The 9,109-nt window shown below is 39.2% G+C and overlaps 1 protein-coding gene across 4 annotated transcripts in view; it reads left to right on the top strand.

Moving 5' to 3' along the window:
• Positions 1–2,851: 2,851 nt before the first annotated feature.
• Positions 2,852–9,109, top strand: part of LOC106518586 (leucine-rich repeat and fibronectin type-III domain-containing protein 2) — a 128,389-nt gene continuing 122,131 nt past the window's right edge. For all 4 annotated transcript variants that reach the window (XM_014009959.1, XM_014009953.1, XM_014009946.1 and 1 more), the window contains exon 1: positions 2,852–3,831. The gene's annotated coding sequence lies outside the window, so the exon portion shown is untranslated. The remainder of the gene's footprint in view (positions 3,832–9,109) is intronic.

Raw genomic sequence — 9,109 nt, 5'->3', positions numbered from 1 at the left:
GAACCCATCCAGAAGACCTACACAATTTTTTTCTTTTTGATTTTTACCTGGATTACTGAGATGCATCAGGACATATACTGTATACAACAATATGAGATGATATGATATGGAACAATACTAAATGCTTCTTTGCCCCTAACAGAGGTTCTGTTTTTCACTACTCTGCTTTGTTCATGTCAGGGCTATTCAACTGGCAGCCCACGGGCCACATCCAGCCCGCGCGTGACCAATGTTTGGCCCGCCAATTGMTTTATTCATCTCAAGTCCAAACCCCCAGTTTTCTACTATAATTTCTTTTAGTTAAATACAGGCATGTTTGGTATCTACAGAAACATCAGAATCTTGTCTACAAGCTGGTAAAACTATTTCTATGCACACTCAAGAAAATTTACAAGCAGCTGAAGATAAAATTATGAAAGTGAAAATAAAATTGGTTTATAAATTTGGCAAGTCAGAGATGTCAAAATAATTTTTGTGTCAAATAGGACGCATAGTGTGTTCTTTTTGTTTTTGATATTGTTTAATTATCACTACTTTTATAGGGTTCTGTATGTTGTATTCATGATTAAATACAGTAAAATGAGCTATTTCAAAGGTAACAGATCTGTGTAATAATTGGTTTATTTACACAGTAACTTTAATTGTTGGACTGCAGTTGACCTGCAGTAACTGTGGCCCCCAGACAAATTTAATTGAATAGCCCTGGTTTAGGTGGTCTTGATTACTCCACTAGCATACAGCATGCCATCAAATATTTATCAGTGTAAGAATACAGTCAAATGGTTTTAAAATCAGGCTAGATAGCATTTTTATGACTTCAGTTCATCCTCAGAATTTCGTCCTTTAATAACAAGCCCAGACAATGCTGATGATGATAGAATGATTTCCTGCTCGGTTTGCTAACACACCTTAACTTGTATTACTTCATCTGAATGCAATAAAATATGCTATTCTCAAATTTAGAATGAAAGCTCCTGAATGTTTCCTGTATCCTTGTTTTTTTTTAGTGTTCAGATTAAGTACTTCTAACTCATTTCAAATCCCAAGAACTTAATCARTGACTTCATCTTTTGTGACTCATCATCAGTTGGATAATCCTTCACAAACTGAGGAAAATAAAAGTAAAATTAGTTTTGTTCTTTCTTTTTTAGAACCCATTTTTATCCTTCCTTTGAGGCTTATTTTTAGTTTTAGTTAATTGCAGGGATGTTATTCACAAGCTTTTGTTGTTGCAGAGATTAGGTAAACTGCAGTTTAAGCCTTTTATCAAAATTACATATTAGCTTTGTCACAAATTTAGGCTTATTTTAAATTACAAAGTGTTCTTTTTCCTCCATCACCTATCTTACCCACAGACCTACATCTTTCAAAGAAGAATTGTGCCTCAAGATTTATTCCTTTTACTTTCAGTTTCTTGTTTGCCTCTAAAGACTTGAGAGCAGATGTGTTTAAATATGCTGGTTCTTTTACTTGTAATTTTCTWAAAAAATCCACCTGGGAGCTGGTTTGACAAAAAGAATTCAGCCAAACCCGAAGCACATTGGAGGCAGGGACACAGATGTAATGACTCACCGTTGCTGTCACTGATGTTTTCATAAGTTTGATATTTACAATTCTTTTTTTTCTTTTCTTTTTTTAAGTAATTTTGCATAGGAAGCCATATATAGTTTCAGAGCATAGTGTTGTGAATAATGTGTGAAGTTAGGTTTGTAACAACAAAGAAATAGTTAGGTTTGTAACAACAAAGGAATGGCCCTGCAAGAGAGAGAGAAAAAAAGAGAACCCTCTGCTTAATAAGTGAGTTGAATTTACACGCATTGCCTTTTGGCAACTGTCTTTTGAAAAAGGAATGTGAATTCTCACTGGATGACTTCACTTGGTGGCACATTGCCCTGTGCAGACAATAGACTGTCTTTGAACTTACTTTGAAGCTCACACTTGCTAATGAGCATGTGCATTTTATCAGGAGCACCTGGCTGCTACTTACCCTATTAATCCCCATGGAAACAACAAGGATGGTCTTCGCTTTTCCACAGCTGTTTCTGCAGTTTTTCTTTTTTTTATTTTACAAAAAAGCAACACAATGTAATGTATCATGTACAATAGTTTATCTGACACAGTAAATCTATCATGTTGGTAAATATCAGATAATGTATTACACCCAACTGTGAAACTGAAAAAAAGAAAATGTTTCTATTTGATCACTGTATCTAAATAAATTTTCAAGTCCCTTTATCTTTCCATGAGAACAGTTTGGATTATAGTTTATACTTAAAAATAGTAACAATATTAATAATAAATGTTAYCAGCTTCATGCACTAGTTTATGTTTTAGTATAAAAATGTCCAAGGTTGTAAAGTGCAGGAACGTGATGTGCTGACTTTGACTGTATTGTGTTTGTGTGCTTGAACCATGAATGAAAGACAACTCACTCCTCAATGGTTTAATCAGTCAAGACAGGTTTATCTTAAAAAATAAAAACATGACCCAAAATGTTTTTGAGATTTGATTTTTTTTTAACTTTATTGACGACAAGCACCAGCTACCCTCAAAACTGAATAAAAAATACTTGGATGGATGGATGGATGGATGGATGGATGGATGGATGGATGGATGGATGGATGGATGGATGGATGGATGGATGGATGGATGGATGGATGGACGAATTGTCTTCATGTAATATGATCACTGTATTTATTTATTGCAGTGTAATTTAAACATTATTTTAATCTGTAGAAACAAATCACAATTGTGTATAAATAATGTTGAAGCAAATAACATTTAAAAATCCAAAGTTACAATTTATGATTTTTTTCTAATGAAAAGTCTGCATCTGTTTAGTTTTTATTTGTTTTCTTGACAAATCTGTGAGGAAAAGTATCCTGAATAAACTGCGCCTCCTTAGACCACTGCACCGAACCAAACGCATAACTGGCATACGTCCTACAATGAAACAGACCGTGCCAGCAGCTCTGATAGGCTACTTTGTGGAAGCTAATCCCAGGTCGGCCCCTAATCTGCTGCAGACGGCGCTGTATTCCCAGCGGATGTGTCCAAAGTGGCTCGTTACGCGCAATCAGGTGCCCGGTTTCGCTCCTGTGTGCGTGTTTGCGTAAAGACGCAGTGCTTCTGGCCGACCTGCCCGCTTCTGCCCCCGCTGGCTTCCCTCTCCGTGGGCTCCGAGAGACTTCATTTTTATTTGTACTATCTCGGACTGTTCGCCGCTCTGTTGCAGTCGTTTTGGCGCAGAGACTTCGCAGCTTTGCACTCTTGGACGAACAAACGAGTCAGTGATTCTCACAAAACAAACACCGAACTTTTCTCTCTTTTTTTGGATTTTGTTTCGGCTTTTTAAATATTTTTAAGACAATACGCTTTTGGTTTGGATAACTACTTTGGACTACCATTCCAAGGACACGGATCCATCACCCGCAGGGACCAAACAGAAAAACGCCTGTGCCATGTAGCGGCTCTCCACAGTGGAAATGTACAGACAAGCCRACACTGCAGCGAAATGGTTATTTTTACTTGAAGGGGGAACTACAAAAATGCTGTGAAGCTCCGTGTCGCAGCTTGTTTCCGGCAAAAACGCAGGTTTAACGCAGCATCTGCTGGTTTTGGGGGTGAAAAAGAAGAAGAAGAAGAAAAAAAAAACAACAAATCTTGTCAAGTGCAAGAGAGGAAGCGATATGCGGCTCGGGAGGCAGTTTGTTTTGCAGCTCTGTCTCGGATTTAGTGGATGAATCGAAAAGGAGTGGCTGTGAGGCTCTAACCTGGGGGGAAAGGCAAAGCCTCTGGTGGCACATAATGGATAATTGTCCGCAAGTGCAGGTAAGAAATAACCTCATGTGTTTGAAACGTGCACTTGATGAGACTGCCGCGCAGTCCGCAGGGATTATATCTGCACTTGGCGGTTTATTGCGTTGATGTTTGATGTTTGTGCTTCATGTTTTGCTCGCAGTTTAAGGTGCAGCGATTTTGATGCGAGTGCCGTGAATTCATCGGGTTTAAATTGTCAAAAGKAGGTGGGGCTGTTTATTGGATGAAGGGTGGCTCTGACTTTGGGACAATCACAGYTTCAAAGTATCCTAATCACCGGTGGAGCTCTCAGACGGAGATTTAATTTAATTAGAAATGTACATCTGTAGAGGAAAGGAAGCTGCATTCTCATGCTAATGGATAAGCTGAGAGGTCCGATGTGTCCGACGCGCATGGATCCTTCATGTGCATTCCAAATCGTCCCCTTGTGATCCCGGCATSAAACTGCCTTCAAACTGCACGAACAGACTGCTGAGATGTTTTTATTTGAGGTTGATTTAAGACAGGTCGCGTTTCCAAACTCTCCTCAGCTACTCCCAACATATGAGCTCGTGTGCGCGCGCGCAAACGCCTTTGTGTGGCCATCTGGTTAGAGGCTCCAGTGGCCACCGTGAGGCACTAACGCTACCACCTACTGTAATCACCACCCTCCCTCTTGTGGATTACACGGCAGCATTAAAGAAATCCGTATCCTGAAGCAGAGCCCAGCTGCTCGGACAGTAGAGGCTGATCAGCACCGCGGACAGCGCCGAGAAGTCCAACTGCGTCAATGAGGGAGGGTTTCCACTGCTACAGTGGGGCTTTGATCGACACTCGAGAGGCAGTTTCCCCTCCTAAAAGACCCACCATGAATGATTTCCTTTTAGGCAGACAGAGACAAGACTTTTCCGAGCGAAGCTGTGCCCCTAACGATTGAAATCATCATCGCTTTACTCATGAAAATCTGGATTTCTTCTCACCTAAAGTGGCTKAATTTGTTCAATTGCAGTTTATCTCAGCAGAAATCAACTCGCACAGTAAAAAGTGTTGGCTTCAGCAGTAGAACTAGTTTCCACCCAGTTCAGAGCAGGTCCACAGYCATTCATCTGATCTGGTTTGATTTTTATGGATTTCTTAAAGCTCCTTGCTTTTAGCATGATGCTGAAAATGCAACACGTTGTCACTGAATGTTTTAGTTTATCTCCCAGGCTCTGTGGGCTAAACTGTGAAAGAGAAATTGGGAAGCTTAGCCTGTGCTGTGCCTCATTCTTTAACAGTGTTTTGTTTTCATTTGTAATTGCTATCTTCCACAGAGGTTGCAACTAAATATTAACTTTTTTTTGTCCAAAAAGTGTGAAACTGTGTCTCCTCTCAGTCCATTTCATTTTTTTTCAACCTCAAGTTCTACCAACTTGGTCAAGCCAACAGAGAGGTTGGTTCAGACATAATGACTTTAGCATTCTGTCCTCTTTATTAAAGTTATCAACACATCCACAAAATGTAAAGCGGAGACTGTTTCGAATGCTTTGGTTTCAAAGGAAAACCTTAGTTAGCTTATTAACAGCTAAATGCTAAACAGGGTTAGGCCTCTTAGTTAGGTTAATGGTTCACCATCCWAACTAAACTGCTTACCAAAGAGCTACTTAATTACATATCTGATAATTATTGGAGTTAGTGTAAATTGACAAACTGGTTTGGCTTTTTTTTTTTAGCTCTGAAATAACCTTTGGACTTGGTARAGTGCCAAATCAGTTGCAGCTTTTTATGCTTCTGCCATGTTTTATTGTATTACAATATCATTTAAATGCAATTAAAACAACTTTTAAAACAGTATATATTTAGATTCCACGGTATATGTGAAGTTGTTTTTTTAATCAATGTTGATTAAAAAAGAAAACAATAAATGAGATACAAAAGATAGTATTTTTTCCTAATATTCTGAACGGACAAAAACAAAAAATGACAGATAACATAACAGCAAAAAAATAATAATAAGCCACATTATACCTTTTATCATTTTAGAAAACAAACATTAAAATGTTATAAGTGACTCTCCCTCAGCATCTAAACTCAGATAAATAGTCTCTTAAGTGCTTCTGGGAAGCAAAAAACAAAAAAGGCTGATTGTGTGTAAATATTTATTGCCTGGTGCCGAAGGCAAAGCGGCATTAATGTTTCCCTCATGTCTTTGTGTTTGTGTGTGTTTATTTATCAGGCCTCTCTCGAAAAAAGACATCTCTCTCAGTAGGTTGTGCCTGGTTAAATAAAGGATAAATACAAATCTTTACCATTAGCAAAATATTTCATGATGATCTTAATGAAACTTTCAGGACATCTTCATTTCATTAATTTCTTGTTAACCCTTTGTTAAGATGGCCAACACAGTGGATTGTTATACACCAAAACAATCTGACTTTAATTAGTAGTGGTACCTGTTACACTCTAAACTTTCACATATCTCACTAGATTTCACAACATGTGATAGAACATTAGGTGATTTACAGGAGTTGTCTAAAATAGCTGTAAATGTGGTGGATGACGTGCATTACTTCAAGGAATTCTAGGCTTTTATACACAAACATTTCGCTTCTAGACTTAACTGTTTAACACAGATTATCCGATCAATTTTACTTCTTGAAAAATCAGTTTATTRYTAAATTCAAGCATAGTTTATTTTTTGTCTGACTAAACTCTGCTTATCGTCCCATTTGAAGTAGATAATTGTGTTATTTTWGCCAGAGAACAACAAGAGTGAGACTTTAATTAATTCTCACTTTGCATTCATTGTTATTCATGCTGCCTGCCACAGCCAGTCACAACATTAGTTTGAGCTCTGCTCATCTGATACAGAGGTATCAGTGGCATTTATTGTCCCTCAATGCTTGATGCCAGGATGACGCTGGAGGGTTAATGCCTTCTGTTGAGACTGCTCGGTGAAATTGATAGGGCTGCTTTGACAGATGAGATAACCTGCAATTGCAGGCGAACACAATTTACGGGTGCGGCAGATGGATGCTGAGGACACTCACGGAAGTAGGGCAGTTTTACCTTGGGGAGCAGCTTGGCGTGCYCAGAAGGCTCTGTTTCCAGCTCTCAAAAAGCTGGAAAGTTTGTTGTTTTGCAATGGAAATTATAAGCGAGAGGTGGGGAGGACTATTTCATTCAGCGTCGATGGAAGGCATTTTCAGTTCAAAATTAAACGGAAATGACTCGGGATTTAGCTTTAAAGCCTCTGTGGCATCTGTGTGCAGCTCATGTTCTGGGTGAAGAAAACTACAGCTCGGTCCTTTATGGCTTCATTGACTCACCTTCACTGGCAGAATGATGGGGTTGCTTTGAAAAGGCATAAATATATCCAAATGAAAGGCTGGGAGGATCTGACACGCAGCCAGTCAGATGTGTTTGATCTGCTGAGAAATAATGGATCTACAGTAAGGCTCATTTGGGAATAGAGCACAGCTGCGGAGCATTTTCATGTGCTTCTTCACCTCAAATTGCTATGAATTACAGAGAGACATTTCCCTGTTGAATTATAGCTGCTGTTGTCACCGAGTTGCTCTTTTGTTTTTTGTATTTATGTTCTGTGAATTTGGCTCAGCTGCTGGAGAGCAGCATGTGTGCAGAAACAGTGTTTTGAGACATCAGCTGCCTGGGCGGAGCCCTCAGATTTACTTTTCCATGCAAATGTATATAGAATTTTAAACTCCAGGTTGTTGATAGCTTGCATCTCTGTTGTTATAGCTCAGTTCTCACACATGCTCGTCGCTCTGTCTTTGGCTTAACTCATTTGAAACCTTCACAGTGGGATTAAGGTCAGTGATAGCTGAAGCTGGGTCATCTGATGCTGCATTCTGTTTCTTGGCTATACGCAGCTTTTGCAAAGTCTAAGTGGATATTTTAGTCCAATGTCTTGGAGAAACAGGGAATCATGGCTACACTATGGTCAAACCAAAATTTGTGGAAGCCAGAACATTAAATTGTGGTTTTGAGTTCTGAAATTTACCAACAGAGCCAACTATAATCTGATGCATGAAGTCTAGTCCAAATAAAGTAGATGGGGGGGGGGGGTGTCAGTTGAATTCTGAAGATGGACAATGTTATTATTACTTTGAGTCATGTACAAAATAGTTATTTTAYAAGATTTTTTGAAGAAAATTAAGTACCCCATACAGGCTATCTTAATATGTGATAAGAAACATGAAATGTCAAGTGTGAATGTTTTAATAAAGGGTTTTTTGTACGGGTAGTTTTCAGCATTAAAAAGGACTGCTGATTTTTATCCTTTCAGTTTTACTTTCTCTTTCATTTTCTTAAAATGATCCCACACTTTTGAGCTCCATTACCGGGTAGCCATGATACCAGAGCCTGTCTGTATAATGTCTTGTGACGTCCACGGCCTACTCCGGTTACCACTACTGCACATGTGTGTCAAGGACAGAAAGGCAGTTGTGGCAGTGGAAGGTGTCAAAGCAGTTTGGAGAGAAAAACAAAGTAAAGAACAAAAAAAAATAAAAAATAAAAACGACTAATCAATTATTAAATTAGTCATGGACTATTTTAATAATTGACTAATCGTGGCAGACCTACTCGAGTCACAGACTTGGCTTCTCCACCCTCTGCGCCACCACTCCCCACCATTCCCTCTTATGTGTGGGATCTGGAGCTTCCTACCTGCTGAAATTGAAAAGAGAAACCCTGAAGCTTTTTCCAACTCAATAGCATCTATAGCTTTGCTCTGTGTTGCTTCAGATCCCAGTGGCGTCAGAACGATGAAACACTGGAAAAAAAACATGGAAATGGAAAGCAGCTTTGTATTTTAATCCTACACACATGGATATGATACAAATGTATGCCATATGAGGTATCAGTTATGGTCTTTATGTATTTTTGTATTATTCATTTTCAAGGCTGTTCCTGTGTTTTTWTCTCATTTTGCTTTTATTTAAACACTTTGTTATATTAGTTATGAATTGGCTTGTGATTAAAACAGATCCCAACACAGATCCCCATCCGTGAACAAGATCCCCAGATACTTAAACTCCTCCACTTGAGGCAGGACGACCCCCCTGACCCGGAGAAGGCACTCTACCCTTCTCCGGCTCAAGACCATGGCCTCGGATTTGGAGGCGCTGAGCCTCATCCCGGCTGCTTCGTACTCGGCCGCGAACCGCTCCAGCGAGAGCTGCAGATCTTGTTCCGATGAAGCCAACAGGACCACATCATCCACAAAAAGCAGAGATGCGATCGTAAGACCACCAAAACAAATAACTTCATTTCTGGACATTTATGGTTTGATTTCTTTGTATGTATG

The sequence above is a fragment of the Austrofundulus limnaeus genome, unplaced genomic scaffold (assembly GCF_001266775.1).
Source record: "Austrofundulus limnaeus strain Quisiro unplaced genomic scaffold, Austrofundulus_limnaeus-1.0 Scaffold2, whole genome shotgun sequence".
Taxonomy (NCBI): Eukaryota; Metazoa; Chordata; class Actinopteri; order Cyprinodontiformes; family Rivulidae; genus Austrofundulus; species Austrofundulus limnaeus.
The sequence above is the reverse complement of the archived record's forward strand: the minus strand, read 5'-3'. Positions and strand labels throughout refer to the sequence as shown.